Source organism: Pteropus medius, unplaced genomic scaffold (genome assembly GCF_902729225.1).
Source record: "Pteropus medius unplaced genomic scaffold, Ma_sr-lr_union100, whole genome shotgun sequence".
NCBI lineage: Eukaryota > Metazoa > Chordata > Mammalia > Chiroptera > Pteropodidae > Pteropus > Pteropus medius.
In genome coordinates, this window is record NW_024352787.1 from 5,749,930 (window position 1) to 5,772,987 (window position 23,058).

At 32.6% G+C, this 23,058-nt stretch overlaps 1 protein-coding gene and 1 pseudogene across 9 annotated transcripts in view; one reads left to right on the plus strand and one right to left on the minus strand.

Annotated features, from left to right (window-relative positions):
• The window catches only part of CACNA2D1 (calcium voltage-gated channel auxiliary subunit alpha2delta 1), a 450,405-nt gene that overhangs the window by 200,570 nt on the left and 226,777 nt on the right, over positions 1-23,058 (plus strand). The window lies entirely within an intron of this gene.
• LOC120591753 (ubiquitin-conjugating enzyme E2 B-like) lies at positions 6,088-6,799 on the minus strand (annotated as a pseudogene).

The window sequence follows — 23,058 nt, forward strand, 5'->3', positions numbered from 1 at the left end:
ACAAGACTATGCAGTTCTTCGGTGCAGGGATTCTTATATCTACTTACTGACATTAGTTAACAGTCCATAGGCCAAATAATTTTGTAAATAAAAATCATAATGATATCATTGCATTGAAATACAATGTATATCTGAAAAAATACTTTGAGTATAGTTCATTAATTGGAAATGCAGGTAAAATATTTTCTATAAAAGATATGAGAGTGAAATTTAAAATGTTGCCTTTGCTTATTATGATTACCTACTGTGAGTGCTTAGAAGAAGGCAAGCTCCCTCTCACTGTCGCTCTCGCTCTCTTGCTTTCTCTATCAACTCACTATCTTTCAAGTATTTTCACAGTCTTATCTCATTATAGAATACAGTTGATGGTTTTTTTTCATTTTAGTTTTTCAGGCCTTTCCTAGAGATAATTTTATCTCTTATCCTTGATCTGATCTTTGCCATACATTGTAATTGATGCCCCTTTTCAAAATCTGAAAATGTTTTTAAAATTATTTTTTCAATAGAAGATACCATAATATATATCAAGTAAAAATACAATGTGGTTTTGTTTGCCCTCTTTTCTAATGTTTCTGCTTTGATTTTAGCTTTCGACTTTGACTTTTTTTAATGACTCTAGCTGCAAGTCATTAAAAAAAAAAAAAAAGATTTAAGGATTTAAGGAAAAATGGGCTTGAGATCCACAATGTAAATACCTCAATCCTTGCATGGTATTTCCATATACATACATATCTACATGCAAATCAGTAATGGAAGAAAACGTTCATTTTTGATGTTCCAGCATAGGAAGTAGAGATATATTTTCCCAACCTGTATGAACTTACAGAAGTTTATTTACTTGTTATTTGTTATTTTAGCACAAAGCGTAATGAAATTTGTCATCCTGAAGAGCAGAATTGAGACAATCACAAGAGTCTCTGTGCTGTGTGTGACATGACTAGCAGGACCATGGCAAGCAGGCTGGCCCAGCTGGAGGTTGCTGGTCGTAACTACTGAGCAGCTCATGGGAGAATAGTATAGAGTCTGCCAATGATTGGGACCAACTTGTATGGGGATACATAGTGCTTTTAACAGCTATTTTGAAATTTTACTCTAAGGTTTGGTTAGTTTTAGAAGTTTAATTCAACATAAACTTCCACCTTTAAGGGGATAAAACTACATTGTTCCAGTAGTTTTGTTTGTGGTTGGAACAATGTAGTCTTATAATTTTGGTGCCAAAATTATAATAGTGAGATTGCAGTTCACTCTGAGAGCAGATGTGTGATCCTATTTTTGAAATTTATAAAATAAAATTAATAAAATATACATAATAAAGGGGATATTTTGAAAGCATTTATAAATATATTACTGAATTTTATTCAAGGCCACAAAATGAATTTTCAGATTATAAAGCTGCTAATCAAAGATAAAATTAACACATATCAAGTAGCCTAACTAACTAGCAGGTTAAATACATTTGTTTTTAATAATACACATATTTTAAGTAGCAAATTTTGGGTAGAGTTGAGGGGAGGATTAAAACTTAAGCATTCCACAAGTTTTCCTAACCAATGCCAAAATGATTTAGAAAACTGTAACAAAGAAATTCAGCACATTAACTTGTTTATACTCCCTTTAATGTAGTATACATTTTCATAGATTTGGTATGCTCTAGTGTAATACATGTTTTGCTTCAATTAATTTTTTAATATGCTATAAAAATGAAACATTCCATTTTGTTCTTGCTACATCTTTTTAGACTTAAAAATACCCCCACAAACCCACACATCTCAAAAGATTTGGCAAACTACAATGAAAGCAATTATTGTTAATTCCAAAGACTGCTAAAATATCCCAGATCTTTGTCAGTTTGCCCAGGACTACTTTGGACACACATGGTAGAAGAGATTAGTTTGCTATTGTCATGTGGCCATTTGTCATCAATAAGTAGATAATGTATAAATGTGTATTGTTTGAAGTTACTTCAGAAATATTTCCAGCTGCGTCTAACTTAATAGTATTTAAGCATTTTTCTCGCATGTTTGGACTTGTTTAATATGTTGGATTGTGAGAGGTTAGAGTCCAGGTAAAATGCAGCTTTCTATTCAAATCTAACAATAGAGCTTCAGGTTAAACCTAGTGTACCCTTTGGGATCAACGCACTATTCATCAATATAGTTTGATGTAAAAAGCATCAAAGAGAATTAGGAATTAGAACAGTCGGAATCTAGTTTCAGTTTAACTGATGATTTGAAGGCGCCTTGATAATCTTTTTTTGTTTCAAGGAATTTATGACTAAAATATTATTAATCAACTAATAATTTCTGTGTAGATCAGAATAGATGCTATAGTATAAGAGAATAGTACTTTCTGGACTCAGTCTGAAAGGTATAGAGACAGAATGTATGGTGTGTGTGTGTGTGTGTGTGTGTGTGTAGTTTTTAAGTTAGACAGTGCAATACATTTTCAAAAAAAGAAAATGGCTACTCAAGTTATTAGGTTTTGAAGAGCTACTTAGAAAATATAGAAACAATGAGTAGTATTAAATAGAAGACAGGGAAATCTACTAGTAAGTTGACCCCAGCCAAAAGGAGTTGATTTAATCCTTATAACCCCATTATTTCAGCTACTGGCTTGTACATTTTGGAACCACTCTGAAGCACCTTGAATCTTTACTTTCTGTTTTCTTTACTGGTTCTCTTGATCCTTCTACCTAACAAACAAATGATTCTCAAAGACTGGCCCTCAGTTCTCTTTGCCGTTCTCTTTATATTATCTTTCTATAATCACATTTAAAATTTTCACATATAAGAAGATGCCTATCAAGTCAATACTTTCATGTTTTTTAAGCTGTAGTTCCTCATCCCAAAATGCTGAAATATCTACCCAGTTTCTCAGATTCCATATGCACCTCAAAATCCCAAACTGAACATTCATTGTTTCCCTCAAAAAGTCCTTAAGATTTTGTGCCTTTAAAAAATAACAGTGCCATTTTTGTGTTAAACTTTTGCTTCCACCTTTGTGGTCTCTTTGTTACATTATCAGCTTGAAAGACACTAAACACGTTTCTTCAGTTTCCTAAAGTGGTTATGCATGTCATACAAGAGACTTTGAGGGGAGGTTAGGAAAGGAGTTTAAGTCTCTGCCACACAAATAACACTAAATTAAAAATTAAGCTTATCAATCATTTAAAAAAAATATTTTTGACTATCTCAAATGAGGAATTGTCATTGGTGTCTCTTTCCATCTATTCTACTTATGCATACCACCTTGAAATATCTTCTTTTCCTCACACCCACTAGAATTGTAACTTCATTTTACTCTTCATTTATGCAGAATAATTCTACTTTTCTTAGCTTGAGTCCCAAACTGGAATATGTAAACTTAACTAGATGCTTAGCTGAACAAAATGAACCTCTATTTCACAGGCTTTAGTCTCCTTAGAAAGAATTTATTATTTGTAGAAATAATTTTCTGTAATATCAGCTGTCCTTACTCTGCTTCTTTCCTATGCTGTCTTTATATTCTATTTTGATTCAGAAATTGAAATTAATTCTTTTCAGTCTCTTTTCTGTGAGGCACACAGAAATATATATGTATGTATACACCCACACCCACACACACACACACACACACATATATTATATAAAAAATTATATATATATATATATAATTTTTTTCTTTCCTATTTTAATTACCTAGGTGATATGGACCTGTTATAGAAAGGGTATCTACACCTTTAATACAGTGATGATAATACCTATTGATAGGGTTATTGTGAAATTACCCAGTACCACACTTGACACTCAGTACTAAGTGATTAAATATCATGTTCCCCTTATTTGTCCTCCCTTCCCTCTTTGGATTCTTATTCAATATTAAGTGAATTTAGGCCACATCTTCTTTTTAAAAAATAAATTATCTACATTAAATTGTAAAATTCTTGAAGGCAAGGACTATGTCTTAGTGCTTAAAATAAATATATATCACAGCAAAAGTAAAGAGGGGTAGAGAAGAGTCAAACATTTTTTAAAATGCATAAAATTCTGAAAATCTGACTTTAAAAAGTTCCCTGAACTGAGTGGTAAGATTTTTTTTTTGGAGAGGTGTGAGTCTTAAGCTCTCAGTATATTGTGATAATCTTTCTTTGGGTTTCTAAGATGAATGTGAGTACTAATTGAGGGGAAATTATATCTGACTAAGTCTATATATATATCGCAGCCTGTTCCTTTGAAATATAACCATTAATATTATAATTCAGTTTTTTCTATTTTCTTCACTTTGTTTTTGTCTTTTGATTTGCTGCTTTTAAATGCCTACTTATACTTGAAGTTTTTTGCATGCATATACACACTCTCCCTTCATAAGAGAAGAATGACATTAGTTGGATTTATTCATGTTGTGACTTTGACTTTTTTAAAATTTTCTCTTTGATTTTAAAAAAATATGAAATACTTTTAAAGTCAAAATTTTCCCAGATAGAACGTGAAAATGAGTGGAATTAAAAAAACACAGGTTTTGTACAGGATAATATTCAAAGCAACTTGCCTATGTTCTGAGTTTGAAGGTGGTGATTAGGTTTTCAGATTTATAGAAGTGTGAGACAACCTAATTAAACACCTTTTTGCTGAAAAGCAGCTCGATAAATTTAGATTGCTTTGGGAAACTCTCAAAGCTTTTATCAAAAAACTAATATTGTAAAAGTCTTTTAAACTAAGGGCTTTTGAAAATTATTTCCCAAATTGAAAATGTGTTATAAAGATACTTAAGTAAATATGCATGCTAGAATCCTTACATTAAATAGATGCAAAAAAAAAATCTTAAAAAGTATAAAATATAATCAATAAATGTATAAGTATATATTTTTTACTAATAGTTAAGGTAAATTAATTTAATAACTTTTTGATCCCTTAGTTCTTAGATTTCTCTTTACAAATTCTTAATAAATATACATTAAAGTCATATGGAGATCAGGATGAGGAAAGAAAAGCAAATCCTTATACACTGCAGATTTATTGGAGTTCTGCCTAAAGCCTTTATCTTCTTTATGGGTAGAGTGTTTAGTATTGCCCTCATTAGCAGTATATTTATTACTTGTGAGTTGTGTACCTGTAAAGACAGTGAAGCATATTTTGCAATTTTGTAGTATCATTCAATAGTATACCTTCCTTTCTAACAAACATTTTTTAGTTGTCCTTATTGACTTTCTAATTCCCAGACATTTTTTTATATCATCTGGTTTGTCCTTCTGTAAAATGAGAATGATGGACCCAATGACATCCAAGATCCCTTCCAATCTTTAACAACATATGATTTTATGATTTGATTTTTTTAAAATAATGCCAAGAGGAAATGGTGATGAGTTTAAGGATATTGAGAAAATTCTTTTGTTCAATAGAAAATAGTCCAAAGCTCTATTTAAGAAGATGGTATTGTAATTTGAAGAAAGCATGAGATTATAGTTAGATAATGAGTAGGAGTGGTATAAACAAATTCACACATTATTGGGTTGATTAAATTTATCTTTCTGGGAATTGAAAGTATGGTGGTCTTTTATATTACGAATGAGATTTGAGAAATGAGATTTGAGAAAAGTTAATGACGCTGAATCCTCAATAGGTGGCCATGCGTTTCTGCCTGTTTGAATGATAGCTAAAGATTGCTTTTGTCTTTTAGTAATTAATCTCCATTATGCCATAGAACATTTTTTTTATTTAAAACAATTTATTCGAAGTTAATACAATTATGAATATGAAGCAATTAAACATTGGTTCACATTCACAGTAAAGAAAATCTAATAGATAAACTAAGTTCTCCACGCATAGAACAAAGGCAGTAAAATCTTACTGTGGAGATGATTCTTCTTCTGAGTGTGAATAACAATAGCATTTTGGCTTCTAAGAGTATTGCTTTCTGTTATAAAATTTTGCATCTCTCACTCTTAAAAACCATTCACTAGAATTCAAAAATGACAATTTATCATGATTGGATACACTGTTTGTGAACTCTACAGCAGGAAAAAATTTTAATATCTATTACAAATTTATGTAAGCAATAACTTCACACCATGTAATAAAAAAAAGTACATTAATCAAGATACACAATCTTTTGTAGGTTCTAAACTGAAGGATTTTTTTTTTCTGCAGAATCCTTAAAATCTGTGGCACTTAAAATTTGTTAGCCTTTCTACTGAGAGGTAAATTATACAACAATGAAGAAAAAGATTAGCAGACCAGTTGTCTATTATGAATCATTCCAGCTTTGTTCAACAATGGTGGAAACTCTTTTCTCATATTCTTGTTTGTTTTCCTAATGAAGCTGAGCTGCCTGGCTATTGGCTGGACTGTTTGAATTTGGATCATCCAGGAAAGACTGAGTTGATGTTAAGATAGAAAAGATACATCATTTGTTGGACTGCATCAATATCTGAAGCATGTCTAAAGATACCCTGCCATCAGAATACACATTTGGATGAAACATTTTGGATAAAAACCTAACAGCTGGCAGTTTATTTAGAAATTCTTTAAAAAATTCTATTACTAGTTTAAAATACCATCTTCAAAAGGTGTACTTTCTGGTCCAAATATAACTGCATTCCACTACATGATGTTGTTTTCAGATGGTGTACCGCTGACACCCACAGGTGAGTCTTTTTGCAATCCCTTGAAATCCCTCAATAGCTTCCTCCCGGCTAGGGCCGACATGCTCCCCAGCTGCCCCATGGTCAGTCCAAAAGAAGAGTCCCGTGCCGTCCCCCTAAACCCACCTCAACTCCTCAGTGGCCGAATCACTGCCAGCAGGGAATTTTTTTAAAGGCAAGATAGGCTTAGTTAATTATATCAAATTATAAATTCATTATAAATTACTTACCTTGAAATATATCTGTAATAAAATTTGTGGCTCCTATTGTTCTATTTATTTAAGGTAACCTTTTAGTTTACCCATCATTTAAAAAACAATAGATTCAATTTTCCATAAAGCAAAATCATGTATTCAAGTAGCCCTAAATGCAGCTACTCCTTTTTATCCTTGTCTTTCCAGCAGCTAGCATAGTTAAAATTCAATAACAATACCATGAATAAAAGTTGAGTTTTTCCTACAGAAACCTTTCTTGTGCAAGTTCTTCTCCCTTCTGTACCCTTTTCTGTAAGAAGCAAGTTCTCCTGTACTCTTCCATTAGTCTCCAGGATCCACTGCTCTGCAACTTTACCGAGACATAACATAATCAGGTGGTATACCTCTTATTTTAAAATGATTCTTTTCTTCTCCTTTGCTTTTAAATCCTTGTGAAATTTCCCCTTTTCTGGTATCCTGTTTCTCCCCATTCTGAATACGATGTAATAAACTAATTTGTAGTAGTTTCATACTAAGAAAACTCAGGGTGATTATTCTCATGGATATTTCAATTTAAGAGCACTTTTACAACAGGTAATACATGGTTAGGCCAAAAAAAAGAGAATCTTGGCTTGAGAAACCTTAGAGCACTATTGGCCAAGCAGGGAAAAATTTAAGCACAAATGCAATCTGTTAATCTTTCTGGAGTCTCACTCATGAAGCTCTATTATTCTGCTTACCCACTAAATAATCCTATTAATATTCTGCCTATGTGTTAAATAAGACCAGAATACTGTAGCCCAAATACTTCTTTCATAGTGTTGAAATTGGTGGATTCTTAAAAATCCAATTTTCTTTACTGGTTCTTTAGAAGGTGAACATTGTACCAAGTTCTACACTAATACTTTCAACAGCATTTTGCCTTTTTTTTCTCAGACAAATTCATGCTGCATCAAGCTATTTAACATTCAGTAAGCCAAATAAGTAAAATAAGCTTTAAATAGGACCACTGTTTCCATTTGTTTTCACTATCTGACCCACCAGATATCATTTTCTCTCTGCTAAATTTTGCTTCCTACCTTCTTCACAAATCCATCTAATGAAAACTAATATTTTCTTAGTATACTTTTGTTCTGTTTTATGTTTCTTTCTCTGTGATATTTTCTTTTAGTAGATTATTATGGACCCGGATCTGAGCATGAAGGTTAGCTCTCAGGTCTCACAGCATTTTACATAGCTCCTAAAGTTCTACATATAGAAAGTAGCTGATCATAAATACATGTTGATTTCTTTAATTAATTAAATCAGCTTTAATTTGTTGATGGCTGGCCATTATTTCCTCAAAAATCTTAACTATTACCTATTTTTTCTTGTTATGTTTACCCATTTATGTGTAATCTTTTGGAATTTTGGGGAAATGTATTCATCGTATGGATTATTATGGTACTTTCAGCCTTTGAGATTGATTGATGGTAAAGACATAGAATTAATATGCATTCAGTTGAAAATAGGCTCATGTTTTTAATATTCACCAAATCACATTTTTCATTATGGTCGATTTTATATTACTGATACTTATTTAAAGCTAGATATTTGTGAGGCTTAGATCCATGAGTTTTATAAAATTATTTGTTATTTGCAACCTTTAAAATGTAAGGAAAAGACAGCTTTAGAGATTGAGTATTCATTAATATTGATTAAATCTTAGACGAGTCATGTTTGTTGTCACATTAAATCTTCACCATAAACTTGTGAGGATATTTGAGATCATTGTGAGAGTATTTGAGATCATTATCTCTTTTTTATAGGAGAAGAAACTGTGATTTAGAGATTATACATAACAAGTGGAAGAGCCACAGTTAGAATTTCGATCTGTGTCTGAATCCATCATGCCTCTTTTCTGAATATATCATATCATATTATATACACTAAATTCTCACTTAATGTCATTGATAGATTTTGTGACATTAAGTGAAACAACATAAAATGAAATCAATTTTACTGTATGCTAATTGATATGAACAAGACTTAAGTTCCTATGCATCTCATCAACATTATAAGGAAACAGTGTTATTCGTAAACCTGCTGTGTATGTATGTGTGTGTGTATACAATCACATTTCTAAAAATCTTCCATTCTCTTCCCTTTGCTCTAACATGTTACCTAATCTAGAGATAAAAATAGGATATAATAAACTTTAAAAAGCATGTTTACCCAAATATTTTTTTGAGACTATCACTACATGTGATAATAACTTTTTATCGCTGTTAGGTCTGGGGCATTTCTGAGCCTATGTGGGTTATTCATGCTTCAGTAATGCTAATGACAGGAAATACCCTTCACCCTCCACTTTGTTCTGTTCTCTAACACATATCAAAGTTGCACTGCTTTAATGCATTTAATCCTTTACAAAGATTTTTGTGAAATAATTTTTAGTTTTCTTTCAAGCATCTTTGGTGTCTGGGATAAAAACAATTAGAGGTGTATTTAAGAGGCTTCACTCAGAAATAATCTTGTCCACTTTTCTCAAATGTGGTCCATTTCTTTAGAGCAAATGAGTTTGTGTCTATTTTCAGTTTCTTTAGGATAAACTATTTTCTTGAGAGCTCCTGGATACCTTGGGTAAATAAATCTCTGCAGGAACATCTCCTTGGGTAAAGAAATCTCTGCAGGAACATCTCATTTGCTCTCCCAAACTTTTTCAAAGTGAATATAGTCTATGTGACAAAACTAAGGATCATCCTTCCCCTTCACTCGCCTTTTTTATCATAGGTATCATAGCTCTCTGGATGAAGTAATAGTTAATGGAGTTTCTGAGGAGGAAACCCTACCTCCACTATACATTTTTTTATTTGCTTGTTTTGATCTGCCCCTTTGTTTCAGTGTTGATACTCATTCTAATTGACAATAACATTACTACTATTGGGTTGTCAGGGTCCTTAACACTTACATAATTTTTAGCTGTTTATCTCATTTGACCTATTGTCCTAGCCTGTGAATGTTGCAGCAAGGCAGTGGAGTACGGTGGGATGGGGAGAGAAAATAATCACTTGTAAAAAGGATGTAACTAATTTAGAATAAAAAAATCTAATAAATACTGAAGGAGACTTTTTTCAAGTACTTAATTGGTTGTTTGATTCATATTTGAGCTACTTTGTAGTGTATAGTGAATGAGAAGAAATTACTTCATGTTCATAGTTACCTTTCCACTTAAGTTATGTTGAAAGCATGTTGTATATAACTTCTTTTACTGTAAGTATGCAAATCTTCACTTCTTTAAAAGAACTTTTTCTCTTCCCTTTCTCCTTGATTCAAACTGGCCTTGGGCTCACTTGCTTCTTTTCTTTTCTTATTCTTCTGCATACTGCAAGACCACTCCCTTAATTATTAAGCCCTTAGGTCAGCATCATTCTTAGGAACAAAATCCCAGATTTGTTGACCACAGAAACAGAATTTAGGTCAAACTAAAGATAACATCTTGCAGCTCCACACCCATGAAAGAAGAACTACCTTGCCAGCGTCCCCTTGAAACCAGACAGAACAGTGCCATGACTGACTTCAGGAGCTGAAGCAATGATCAGCTGCATCCTACTCTAGTCCCCCACCCTTAGCTACTAAGGAGTTTTCCCTTATATAACCTATTCCCTAGAGAGCCAGATCTTTGAGCTCTAGCTCACCTGTGTCTCTTGTCCTAGCCTGTGAATGCTGCAGCAAGGCAGTGGAGTACGGCGCCATTTCCTTAAATAAATCTCTACTTTCTTTGCTGCAAACTCCTGTTTATGTCTCTTTTGGCTTTGATGCATGCAAGCAAAACAAATCCCTTGAGTTTGGTAATATCATCAGGTGGGATAGAGGCAAGGGCTCTGGAATATGTAGCCTTATTCAAATTCCAGTTCCTCCACCACTTTCTCTTTGGAAGCACCTTGTAGGAATTATCCCATCTATCTTTTTCTACAATTTAGTAGATACTGTCACTAGCTCCATTGACAGAGGAGTAAACAGACTTCAGAGAACAGATAATGTAGGGCAACCTAAACTTTATGAAGTCTGTTTACCCCTCTGTAAATGGAGCTAACCATAGTATCTAGAAGTATATAAGATAGATGGAATAATTTTCTATGAGGTGCTTGGCAAAGAGTAAGTAATGAAAAAATGTCAGCTTTTATTGTTACTGATACTTAATTATGATGGTCAACTGAGATATCATCTGTAAAAGAATTTCAAAAATGGTAAAAAGCTACATATATTTTAACCATCATTATTCTTAATATCATGTGCATCATATAATGAATATACAATTTAATTTTTTTCCCAATTCACTTTTGTTTATCTAGTTTAAAAGTTAGAGAAATTAATTTTATTTATTTTATATATATTTATTTATTTTATTAGTTTCAGGTATACAGTACATTGGTTAGATATTTACATAGTTTATTAAATGATCCCCTCCCAAAAAAAAAAACCTTCTCAAATTTTTCACTTGAGAGCTAAGGGTTTAAAATTTTGTTACTTGTTATGAGTTTATGTCCAAGAAATATGAGCAGAAAATTATAGGATAATAATGTGAGAATTATTGAGAGAATTTTGATAATGTCAGTTACTGGAATTTTTTCATAGAAGTTGTTAAAACTCATAGGAGAACAAGGAGAAATAATATTATTATTCAAGTTGACAAAAAAGCTAAAGAGCTACTAAGTATTTTAACAGCAATTTAAAAAACATATTCCCTAGAAAAGAGGGAAACTGGAATGACATATACATAATTTTTCCGATTACTAGTGGATGATGTTTTTGATATTTAAAAAAAACTAATAAATTTTGTATTATACCAATTCAATTGACGGATTTACCCATTATAGTGATTTTCCAAATCCTTGGAGGAAAAATTATACAAGTAGGGGAGGAGAAGATGGTACACACTTTTACCTACCACAGAATGTGATAAATTCACTCCCAAAAATGGGGGAAAAAGGAGTGTTTCCATAGCAACATTAGCAAAACAGAAAATTTGCTTACTAAGATCACATATTTTTAAAGCCAGCCCACTCACTGAATTGGCAGCCTGTGAGAGTTAATTAAACTCAAAGATAAATTATTTAAAAGTAAAAAGAAATTAAGATAATATGGCAGGAATGATTGATAGTTTACTACCAGTCAAAGGGTAGCCTGAGATAAAAGAAACAAATCCTCTTTGATATAATAAGAATCAAAGGGAGGTTGGGGGCAGAAGAGCATTGGAGATGGCAAATCATTATTGAAAAATTAAAAGAATGGAAGGTGGTTAAAGCAGATATAATCTGATGGAATCTTGGACACCTGAAGTATATTTAGACCGGAATGATATGTACCTGTTTGATTATATCCTCAATAAGACAGAACTCCTTTTCCCCCTTTTTAATTAGTAATAGCTAATGTTGACAAAGATGTCAGTGCTGTGTGTGTTTCACAAAAATCTCATTTATCCCTAAATAATTCTGTGAAACTGGTATTATTATCTCTGTTTTACAGATGAAGAAACAAAAGCACAGAGAAATTAAATAGCTTCTCTTATATTTTCAAAGTCAATATGTGTTTTATGGTTTCCTGAATTATTATTAAACAAGCCCTACACAAATTTTTTTACTAAAAATAAAATCTTCAGAACTATATTTGGAATAGCTGAGGGAACATTTTATTTAAAGAGCAGTTTGGGGGCAGTGGAAGGTAATGTCTGTCTCTCTGTGAGTTCACTTGTAAAGTTAATAATTCAAGCTTTTAAAACTCTTGAATTATGACAAGGGAAATATAATTATAAACACTTTAGGAATTATGAAATTCTGAAAGAAAAATTATATATGAAAAGACTATTTACCAATATTATAAACCTTTTCAATTGTATCCACTGTAGGGTATCAAAATAAATTATGTAGACCATTTATCTGCTCTTCTTGCTAATCTTTTTTTTAAAATTTATTTTCAGTTTTTTGATATATATATATACACAAACATATGTATACATATATAAAACTAAAGATAAATTACAAAAATATGTTATTTTGTCATATTCATTTATTTATATTCTTGCCTCTAGTTAAGGTCTTGAAGAAGGGCCCAGTGGAACCCTCATTGGCCTCACAGTGTCTCCAGCTTCACTTTTCCTTGCCCTAAATCTTAGCAATAGATAGAACTCATTGACTTGACCCAGAACTTAGAACGTCCTCTGCCATAGAAAGTTGACCTGAAACTTATGATTAATGCTTTTATGCTTACTGATCATAATCCTTCTGGTCTAGCATTCTTTCCAGACCACTCCCATCTTTGTTCCTGGGCTGCTAATGCCACTGGAGGACCATGTTGCCAGAGGAACAGCTCCATGAATCATAACAGACCCCCACTTTCACCAACCATCACGTAGCTCCTGGAATAATGCCCAGATTTTCCTTTAAATACCCTAAGCCAGACTGAGAAGGCAAGGCAGTTTTGAAGATGTTAACCTGCTGCTGTCTCAGATCACCGGTGCTCTGACAACAAACGTTTATTCTAAATATCCCAACTCTTCTGTAGGTCTATTGGCTGAGCAGCACAGGCAGCACAAGCTCTGGACTCGGGTGCCCTCCAGTTTCTGTCTTTGAAGAGAGCTGAAGCTTTTAGATTTACTTTCTGTTTTTTCTTAAAAACAAAAATAGTGGAAAGTACCAAAAAAATAGTTGAAAAGATATTTCTCAATCCGTTACACTGCATTTTTTATTATGTTAGTTTGTATCGTGTTCAATTAAATTGTCTTTGCTGTTTTCATATTCTAACAAAACCCATATGAACTTTGATACATTTTTAGATTTTCAGAGAGGCAGAGCCTCACAAAAATCATCTGACAGTGAAAAGTGGCCTTTCTACAGTTTTTTCCTTTTTTTTTTAGTGGTTGTGTATTTTATGAGTTCTTTTATATTACCTGAGTTCTACAATGATTTGAACATTTTCTTGTAAGTATAGCACTTTCTCTCCTTCTATGTTGTGTAAAGTTTTGTGCTTTATGCTTTATTTGGCAACCAACATGTTAAAAATACAACGAAACCCTGAAGCCTCCACAAGTTCCTGCATATTATGAGTAGTGGGCTGACAAGAACTAAGCAAGTTTGAATCCACCTAGTTTCCTGTATCATAGAAGGAGAGGAAGGAATGAAGGAAAGAGAGAATTATAAAACAATAAATATAAAGCAGTGTGTTTCAATAATATATTTCAAAGAAGAAAAATAATAAGAGGATAATTTTAGATAATAATAAATTGCATTTTCTTTCTAATTAAATATTTGTAGGGTACTTTATTGAGTATTCAGTAACATTTCTACAGTTTCTATATGCATTTACTATTGTGTTCTATAACATTATGCAGTCATTTTTACATATTTTGTCAGATATATTTTCTTATTATTTAGTTTCCAAATTAAAGTCAGATCATAAACTATATAATCAGTAAAAGTAAGACTAACTTGTTACCGCTGGAGTGATGTGAATTCTGGTGCTGCCCCAGAAGCATGGAAGGGTCCTCGGTTCTTCCCTGCCAACCCAGTGAAGAATTATAGGTCAGCAAGATTTAGAAAAAGTAAAATTTATTTAAAGTACATTTTAGAAGGAGACTGGCCACATTAAGGAAGGCTGCAGCCTTGTGGAATTTGGGAGGTGTAAACATAAAAGACAGAGTAAGCTCCAAGGGAGGAGTGAGTTTTTCAGCAAAGACAGCTGTAACAATGCAGAAGTGAAAGGGCCTGTTTATATTTATACTGTGATAGGAGGTCCTAGATGATCATTATGTGAGGTCACCTTGACTAACAGTTGTCTTATATAACCCTTGGCCTACTACATATGTGCTTACCCAGAATTCAGTCAGTTATAATTAGATTCGTGAACTTCTGGGCATAGGCATGATATTATAATGATGGTATAATGAGGCTGAGGTTATGGGCAGGTTAGGGTAGTCCTTTCTGTGCACACGTTTGTGGCTGGTTTAAGCCAGCAGACTTTATGGCCTTCGTTCCTTAGGATTTGGGGTAATTCATAACCATAAAACGGGAGTTTCTGGAAGGTTTCTATGGTTACAGAGTTGGGCCTTCCCTCCTGTTTTTCATGACTACCTACCTACCTAACAAAATCATGATTAAACTTCTCATTTGGTATCCATCTAATTGGGACTTCGGCCTCATATATTCACCTGCAGTGTGTCTTATTTACCAGGTTTATTTTTCAAAAAAGAAAAAGAAGTTATAGAACAAATTGTTGTAATGCTATTTCCCACTGCTGTAAGAGCTGCTATTAGGATAATACAAAACTTCTGCTCGAATAGTGCTATGAATTTTTTTTTATTTTAGAGCAGTGCTTCTCAAACTTTAGTGCACATTAGAATCACTGGGAAGTCTTGTTAAATCATGGATTGATAGGGCTCACCCCCAGAGTTTCTGCTTCAGTATGTTTAGTGCGAGTTCCGAGAATATACATGTCTAACCCATTCCCAGGTAATGCTGTTCCTGTTGGTCTGTGCACACTTTGAAAAAGACTGTTCTAGAGACACTAATTTAAGCAGGGTGTGAAATGCATGCTCAGTAAAGAACTGAAGACAAAATAAATGTTATTAGTTAAATGATGGTGAGAGTTTGAGTATAGGGAGATGACTCAGTGAATATTTTTATGGAACAGACCCAACTAGATATGGTATAACAAGAAATGTTAGAGGTCTGAGATTTTATACTTTTCGTAAGCTAATAAGCTAGCCCACCACAAATTCTTGTTTCTTTGAGTCAGACACAAGGGACTTGACCCAACAGATAAGGCAGCTTGGGCTTGTGTTCACATCAGATCTTCCTGACCCTCAAGTCTAATGAGGGTCATGCTGAGTAGCCTAATTGCACACTGTGTCTGCTGTGAGTTTGCATCACAGCCGAGGAACCTTGAGCTTGGGAAACTCCAATCTTCTAAAGGGGAGCTACCAGTAAACCTGCCTAACTTCTGCCTCACAGATTATTTTTATTATCCTGGCCAACAAATAAATCTGTTCTCCTCTGTGGAGGGAAACATGCTCTCTGTCTTCCAAAGCTGCTATTCTGGAAAAGATAGTCCAGAGCAGAGGGTCTCCCTCCTTTGTTCATGTGACGCGAGGAAACATGAGAGACCCATGGAGAATCGTCTTCCAACACAGTAGGACTATTTTAGAGGGAACAGTCAAAACTGTTTGCTTAGCCTCAGCAAAGTTATAACCTGTTTAATAAGTTTTTTTTTATTACAGAAAATTTAGGATGGCTATTTTTTTCTTGATAATTTCAAGATTTTCAGTTTATTAACTTCATAATTTATGTACTTCATATTTTAATCTGTGATAACTTTCACTTATTGAGAACTTTACAAACATCCTATTTAACCCATGCAATACACGATATATGCGCTATAATAATCTTTGTTTTATATTTGAGGAAATTAAGGTAAAATGGTGTTACTTAACTTGGTCACACTTATGTATAGTAAGTAGTAGAGCTGTTTGAACTATATTATGCTGTTTTAGTTGTTTACAGTAGTGAAAAATAATTGGTAGATATGTAAGTGTGAGATTATGAAGAGATGTAAAACGTACCAAATTAGAGTGGCTTAGGTTTGGTATTTGATTTATTTGTAGGCACTTTGTTGGTTGGCAAAGTGATTGAAGACCTTTGAAATAGATGACATATTCAACAAAATTCAGTTCTCAGCTGAAGAGATGCTGCTGTTTTTATTTCTTAAGTATATAATCCCCTACTGTAAGTAGTTTGATTTTGTAGCTTAACTATATGGTATGGGATCCTAGAGACAATTATCAATAGGACTAAGGGCTAGACTAGTTTTAGGAACCGTCCTTTCCTGGGTTTCTGAATCCACATCATTAGTATTCAACATTTAGAGAATAAAGCAACTGATTATAAATTAATTCTGGAATCCAGAGTGAGATTACATAGATTAGCTTGGATCCCTGCCACATCTCCAGCCAAATTCTACTAAATTTTAAGGATCAGATGGTGATGAATTAATCCAACAATTTTTAAGAATTAAGGGGTGATGTATTAATCTAGCACTATGCTTGTCATAGCGGAAGAAAACTTTTGTGGCCTCTCAAAGTGTCATGATAATGAATGATGATGATTTAGTGTGCCTAGTTATAAACCTTGATAAAAATGAGATAAAACATTGAAAATACTTGGAAATTATTATTTCTACATTTCCACTCACATTAATTGAGTGCCTGCTCTCTGCCACATTGTGTGAGATGTGTGAAGTACACATCCATGAAAGAATTGCTTTTGTTACCTAAGCGACTCACATTTAGTTGTTTATTGAGAAAGAAAGTGAGAAAAGAGAGAGAGAGACAGACAGACTGGGAGAGAGAGCATGAGCGTGTACAAGAATTGTGAACAGATGATGGTGTCATGGTAGTGTAAGGATGTGGCTCTAGTAAAGGGCACTAGGGTATTTCTGTTGAGTTCCATCAACTTGTGCTTCTATTAAGAACAGTGTTTTTCAAAGAGTAATTAAATCCATGTATCTAATAAAACTAAAGTGTTGCCCTCTAGAAGAGTGTTTTCAAAGTTTAGTACAAGAAGAAGGTGTACTATATTAAAGATGTAGACTTCTGGGAATGTCCCCAGGGATAGAATCAGAATCTTTGGCTGGAGGTATGGTTGAGTGAGTTTCTTTGAGGTCTAGGTATGTTGCACAAGCTCATCTGGTGATTCTTTGAAGGTGGCAGAGTGTAGAGCTGATGTAGAAATTATATTCATTTGAACAATGTATTATTTTATAGTTTTGTGCTATAAAGCCAGAAAAGGTAATGATAATTACCCGTTATGTATTATTTACTTTCACTACTGCTAAACAGGGTTTTACTATTCTTACCAGATGACATCTCCTTTACTCTGGCTTCTATATTCCAACAGTCCAGATGACATCTCCTTTACTCTGGCTTCTATATTCTAAGTGTCTGCCAATTTATTTGGAGCTAATTACATCTCTGACGATTAGACTTGAAGATTTGTGATTAATTTCAAAAGCATTTCCTGAATATGGCAGATCCAGGGCTGAAATCTATACAACACGATCCAGAAGCCATGTTCCAAAAGATTTATTTTTCACTGGGCTACAAATAGAAGAATAAATGATGGCTGGCTTGATTTCAAAAACTTTTATTTATATGTTTTGCATATATTATACTCCCTGAAAGCTAGCAGAAGAAGGAAAAATAGTGTTTGTATTATAAAATCTTTATTTCATATAACCTGGAATGAAATTAATTGTAAGAAAATGAAAGTCTATCAAAAAGAATTAATTTGTAGCCTTACATTGCACCTTGTACAGTGTAAAATTTATATGTGATTTGCCTTAATATAATCACAAATTAGTATTTTACTATTAATTTTGGTAATTGTCCTGTCATAATTCCAGTATTTAAAGTATTAAAATATTTATCACATTTTAAAATAGACATAAATAAGAAGGCTATATATTTTATTTCTACTTGGTCAGTCTATTTACAAATAATTTTAATCAATGTATATATTACATAGCCTGTTTTATTTCTCTTTAGAAACAATAGTCAAGAAGGCAAACTGCTTTTTTTCTCCTCAGTAAACTCAAACTCAGATGGACTGGTGCTAAGCTATTTTATCAGGATTTGTTAGAATTTCTTAAATCATTGAAGTATATTTTTTAAATTAAAATATAATTCTATTAAAAATATTTTTTTGTGTGTGTGTCTTGGAATCAATTTGAAATTGCTCTGCTTTAAAAAATGAATTTGAAAAAAGGAAATTTTATTATTATAATTAGCTGCTCACGTCTCATGTCATTAAACAGAAGCAGAGTTTGCAAGAGCATATTTTAGGTAAGCATAGTAAAACATAAAAACTGTATTTAGTAATCTTTGTAAGAGAGGACTTGCTAACCCATAGCACCATAGTAAGGGGATCGACATGTGTCTTTGGATAAATTGAGTTGGTTGAGTGTTGACTTAGCATTTTTCAAACTGCACGAGTAATGTCTTTGCAGAAAGAATGATGGTCTCTTGATGGAGAGGAGGAATAGGTAGGACTGTGTTTATAAGTATGGCCTTGTTGCTATGTTCTGAAGATAAAAATACATAGAATTTCTATGCTACGAAAGAGTTTTGGAGATGGCTTCAGCATTGTTTTTCTCTTCCAGGGATTGTATTTACTTTCCAAAACTCCGAGCAAACTATTCCTCAATACTCATTGACATTAATTGATTCTCTTGTTCAATCTAAACCATTGCTTGCAAGGGTGATGGATTTCTCCTTAGATAAATCAGTTCCCCCTGCCCTAAAGCTGCTGGTGTTTCTCTTTGGCCTTCCACCTTCATGCAACCTATTAGAAGGAAGACTCAATAATATCAACATCAGATAACATTTACATAATTTAAAAAAATACATGCCAAACAATGCAAAGAATTATAGTGATTGCTGTGGGTAGGGAAATTGGTCAAAGGGGTAAATAAGGTGAACTTCAAGGTTATTGGTAATATTTTATTTTGTACATAAACAATTAAGAGGAAAATATTTTTTAAAAAAGATGAATTCTGGGTGATGGGTTCCAGACTGTTTCTATGCTTTTCAGTATTTTTCATATTTTGTAATCTTCTCTCCATTCTCATTACATTTATGATAAAAATAAAATTGAACTCATTTTATTGACTACTATATTAAACTGTTATATTCCCTGAATTGCATATGCTTTGGGACCATGATATGGTTCTACAGATGAGGGCTTTTCTGTAGGGCCAAATACACTGAAAATTTAGGAGCCATTAAGATGTTTTCATTTATTTCACTCATATATCTTGAAGTGGGTGATCAATGATTATAGTTCTAACAGTCTATTCTATGAAGTTATATTCGTAAGATTCAAATGGAAGCAAAACTTTATTGAGTTTATGATGTGCTAGATATTTAGCATGCAAAATAGAAAATACATAAGGTAGATGTTATTCTTAGATGCTGAAAAGTGTTCATTGACTAAAATTTCATAGTTAGTGAATTGCAGTGCCAGAATTGGAAACCCAATTTGTCTGATTTAAAAGTGTATACTAATTATACCATTGCTTCAAAATAATTGATTGTACCTGTACACTCTTCTTCTTCAAAAAAGAAGTCTGTTTATTCATCTAAATCTACTATTTTCAATGAGTATTGTTAGACCATTTGATTGTTTATCCAGATTTTTTGTTAACATTGCATAAAAGTAGGACAAATTCATTAGAGTGATAAAAAATTGTCAACATAGGCATAATACGATGATTTGCTAATCCTTATTGAGTATTATTTGAACATTAATTACATAACATATGCATATTTTACTTGGATTGGTCTAATGTGGAGCTCTATTACCTCCTTTCTAGAAAGAAAAATCTTGGTATGCACTAGCCAAAGAAATTGTTTTGAATTAGAGATGTTTCTTTGAATGATGTTTCTAAGTCAGTTCTTAATTAACATGAGTATCAACATTATTGAAGTCTAACTGAACTGTCATATGATCCCTGAAGGTTTCCTCTCAAAGCTATCAAAAGAAAATTTTTTAAAATGAAATATTTCAGAAAACTTCTTTTTATCTTTCATCAGCAATTAATTTATAGTCTAGGAAGCAGATTATTTACAGGTTTTGAAAATAGTCTATTTCCAAGAGAAAATATATTTGGCTATTGTTAAGGAGAGTGATAGAATTATTTCTTTATACACTGTATAATTACACCGCTTTGATTAGACTTTCATATCACCTGACAGAATTCAGTGCTAGTGGAAGAGATAAAGACATGACAAAAAGTGAAGGTTGAAGATGAATAAGCCTTCAAGGGAGCTGATATTTCTCTGATCTGATAAAACCTCTCCCATTTTTTTTTTTCCCCTGCAGATCACTGCATATCAAAAGCTTTTTCTCTGATTAGCATATTCTCTCAGGATTTGAGGGCAAGACCTATGTAAGGACAGTTCCCAAAATGACATACAGATTTTTGTGCTGTTTTTTTTTTTTTTTTTCAATCTTTAGCAATTTCTGAAAATTTGCTGGGAATTTCCCACTAACCTAAAATAGTTTTCTACTGGTGTTTTGGTTTTGATACTATTTTGGAAATGACTAGTGATGTTAACATTTTTGATGGGTTTGGTGGATACTAAAGATTGGTCTTATGGACTGTGTATAAGCTTTGGAGTCAGAAGGCTTAGGTTCAAGTTTATTTTGTTAAACTTGTGAGTCCTTAAAAAGTCTTTAAAATGATTTTCCACTTTAAGTGGTCAACAAATAGGTAGGGATATATATATAATTATACATCTATAGCATTATATATGTACCTATCATTCTATACCCAAAGGATCTTCATAAACACTTGTGCAGTTTCAGGTATAATAAAACCATTTAATGAATCTTTCTGGCTTGTCTTAATTAATATGAGCAGAATTAAGTTTTAGTTTTGCTGAGCTTGATTCTTTGTTTCTATATGGTGCTTTTAATGATTGGTACTATTACTATAAATTAAATGAGAAAAATACATTTTATTTTTCTCAAATAAGTTATTGATACAGGATATATTTACATAGCAAACTATGGAAACAGTATTGTTTTACCAAGTAAATAGTTACATTTTATTAGGTAGGGATTTTATCAGTCTTAACACATTTGTCTATGGCATTTAGTGGTAGATTATTGGCTTTAAAAAATGTCACTTGACCAGAATAGAAATTAATTAGGAACTTGAAGTGTCCAGAAGACATGTTAGTTTTCTATAAGTCATGACTAACTGGTCTTTGGCCACAAGAGAGAGCACCATCAGTGATTATTTGTTTTAGTCCCCAAGATAGACTGTCTAAGCATCTAAAGTTCAGTATTATGCTTTGTCATGAAATTTGCTAGATTAAAAAAAGTCATTAATTTCTTCATGAACAAAGAAGATAGCAGTAGTGAATTTCATGACTATGCATTTCTTTATTTCTAAGCTGGGGATATAATATTTAGCAACTTTTGAACTGATAACCAACCTTTTAAAATACACTTTTTTTTTTGTGGCATAGTCTATTTTAATGAAAGTTGCTATTTGGTTTCTAAAACTATTTCTGAATCTTATAACAAATGGCACTTACTTCATAAATTAGCATTGAAATATATATAGCCCATATATATATGGACTCTCCTCACCTAGGAGAATTGTCTTATACTTATTCATCCTTCTTTATTTTTTTTTTCTAGATATAAACTGTATTGATTACTATCATTATGGCTTATTAAGCATGGGTTATGTTCACATCATAAGCCATGTGATTCCAGATCACATCCGTTAAATGTACTCATACTCTCTAGAGTAGGGAATAGCATGGTAGAGTTAGAGCTGGTGCCTTGAAAACTATTTCCCTGGGGCTGAATATTCCCCAGTGTATTTTGTTTGTTGTACTGGTTTCCTCCTTCTGTTCATTGCAAAAGAAAAAAAAAAAAATTACTATCCGTCTCCAAGAAAAAAAGATATTTTAGAGTTCTAATATTTCTTAATCTAAAAAATTATTTAACTTATTTATATTTTATCCAATATTTTGCTTAAATTCACAAAATGCTTGTTTATTATTTGCCACATACATATGAATGTTTAGCTATTCTTGCATCGTCTGTTAAAAATGGGGGAAGACTTACACTTTGAATTTTGTAAAAAATAAGCCTTTGTGTTTTTTTCTTGTTCTGTCTTTTCTTTCTTTATCTTCCCATAATAAAGTTTTCTTATAAAGAAATTGCTTCCATTTCCATTTTATTTGCCATTTTTGTCACTTTTTTTGTTACATTTTCGCACTGAGTTTGAGTTTCGAAAATCAGTGTGATGCAAGTATCACTGAAACGTATGCACTCTTCTTTTGGCTTGCTCTGTTTAGTTTTTTGTTTTTGTGGGGATAAAGAATCTTCTTTTGGTTACTTTTTCTGGTACAATTACTAACATTTACTAACTCCTATTATACTCCATTTCTGCCTGGTAGGTGATAGCTGATGAGATCTCACATTAGGCAATATTTTGTAATCATGGATTCATGAATAATACCTACATAATAGTTTAGAAAAATGAACAGATTATAATATTAAATAGCAGGGAATGTAAGCCGATATATTACCATAAAAACTGCTCTAAAGGGTAGTTTCCGTTATCCAGTGTTGTCTGGACTGGCACAGGAAGCACATGCACTGAAGCATACATGGTTATGATGAAAGACAAACA